General features: G+C 37.1%; 1 long non-coding RNA gene across 4 annotated transcripts in view; it reads right to left on the bottom strand.

Moving 5' to 3' along the window:
- The window catches only part of LOC106877310 (uncharacterized), a 30,569-nt gene that overhangs the window by 27,641 nt on the left and 861 nt on the right, over positions 1–2,067 (bottom strand). For 3 of the 4 annotated variants that reach the window (XR_008266060.1, XR_008266061.1, XR_008266065.1), the window contains exon 2: positions 151–260. This is a non-coding gene — a long non-coding RNA (uncharacterized LOC106877310). Of the gene's footprint in view, positions 1–150; positions 261–1,086; positions 1,959–2,067 lie in introns of those variants that run through there. The other variant, XR_001410365.2, reaches the window with a different exon arrangement.

The raw sequence follows: 2,067 nt of genomic DNA, 5'->3' as shown, positions 1-2,067 counted from the left end.
ACACACACACACACACACACACACACACACACACACACACACACATACGTTACTGAACACAGCAATAGAAATGAATATACACATAAGCAGTTACAAATACGCAACGGCTTCAACCGAATAACGTAGTATATATGTAAGAGAAATTATTACCCAATGTAGCTCTTCTTTGAGGCGAAAGAGATTGATTCTAGTGTAATTTAGCTGGTATTTCTAGTATTTCTTGCAGATCGTGTAACTGCATATAGGCTCCACTTTAATGTCTGTTGCGAATGTGATGAAAAGAGGAACATATTGTGGATTGGATCGATCTCATTAAATTAACACTTTATATATTATTGATTCACGAAGTATAAGAGAAAAGTCAATATCTTGTGGCATACATACTTAAATGGCATATACGATCAACAGTGAGCTCTGCAGCAAGACGTTTGATATTGTCCTCAGTTTTAAGCGAATATAAAATAATATATACATAGTTAATAATGTGTTCATTAATATTTCGTTTGGTTAATTTTCTTTGTTGTCTTTTATTAGTGCAAAATATCAATATTCAAATTTAGCTTCACAATAAATCTTCGTGAAACATGTGTTAAGCAAACACAGACAAATAAATAGATAATTACCGAAGACACACGCACGTTTATATACCCGAGCACACACACACACACACACACACACACACACACACACACACACACACACACACATGCACGCCCGCCCGCACAAACACGCACATTCACACGTAGACGCTAGTACAAACATTCACTCGAACACTTATATACTCATCGAAGTGACTATGTCAATGTTTGACGGAGCTTCCAATTTACAGTGAGCTGTACCAGCTGAATTTAACGCATGACCTAGCTAAGCCTATGAGCTAGCAAAAGTCTCACGGCAATTTATCCGCTACTACCATGACAGTCACAAGACCATCACACTAAGCAGGACTTCACACCTAACATGTTACTGCTTGACTTGACTGTGCGAGTCAGAGCAATACTTAAAGTAGCTGAGTCGATCAAGTGGTCACGAAGGGACTTTAATGGGCTACCTCTTAAAAACCGTTTAATACTTCAGTATACTTACATACATATATGAGTGGATCTTTCATTAAGTTTCTCATATCAATGTGGTGGGGGCTGGCCAACAAAGAAGCTTCCATGCAGTTTATTACTCGACTTGCTAGGCATAAAATCCTAATTTCCCTCCAATAGTACTATATATGTTATGTGAAAACAAACCCGGACGATCACAGGTGGATTGACTTTGATCATGTTAATGCTGTCATAATTGTTCTGATAGAAGAACGACTACAACAATATAAGTTAGCATTAGATTCAATCTCTCACTTGGTTTTTGAATTTCTTATAAGGCTAATACGGTAAAGAAAGAATATAATGAAGTTTGTCAAAAACAATAAAATGATAAAATAAATCTGGAGACGGAACGAAGTACCCATTATGTATACAGACGTTGAGATGGTGAAACTTATGTGGTGAATATTCACTGCAGTGATATCGCAACAGTTCTCAACACCAACGCTATTTCTTAATTGACAGCGCAAATAAAATTTTGCGCCTCTTGACGTCTGCAGCCGAGAGCAATTGCCCTTCACCCCCACTTCCCCTCTCTCTTTCTCCTCTTATAAACTAATGTTTACAAAATATATGTGACAGAGTAAAGAAATTCCAGAGGTTTGCAACCCCGGAAAAAAAGGACTACACCAAGCGCCTGGTGTCATAATGTAAGGTTGAGGAGAAGGGGAAAAGAAATAAGAAGATTGGGTCAAATTCAATATAATACGACTTCTCAAAGACAGAGCCTCTACTTCCTTGCTTGAACAGTTAGAAATGGTGACCAATTTCGTTTTTCGATTTGAAGGGAAGGTCTATTTTTGGGATGCGGTCCCAGCTATACGTACATATATACACATGTGTGTGTGTGTGTATGTGTGTGTGTGTGTGTGCCTGTGTGTATGTATATATACATATGTACATACACACTCACACACGCATATATATGTACATGTATATATATATATATATATATATATATATATATATATAT

Source organism: Octopus bimaculoides, chromosome 1 (genome assembly GCF_001194135.2).
Source record: "Octopus bimaculoides isolate UCB-OBI-ISO-001 chromosome 1, ASM119413v2, whole genome shotgun sequence".
In the NCBI taxonomy this organism is placed as follows: Eukaryota; Metazoa; Mollusca; class Cephalopoda; order Octopoda; family Octopodidae; genus Octopus; species Octopus bimaculoides.
This window is presented reverse-complemented; position numbering and strand designations above follow the sequence as displayed.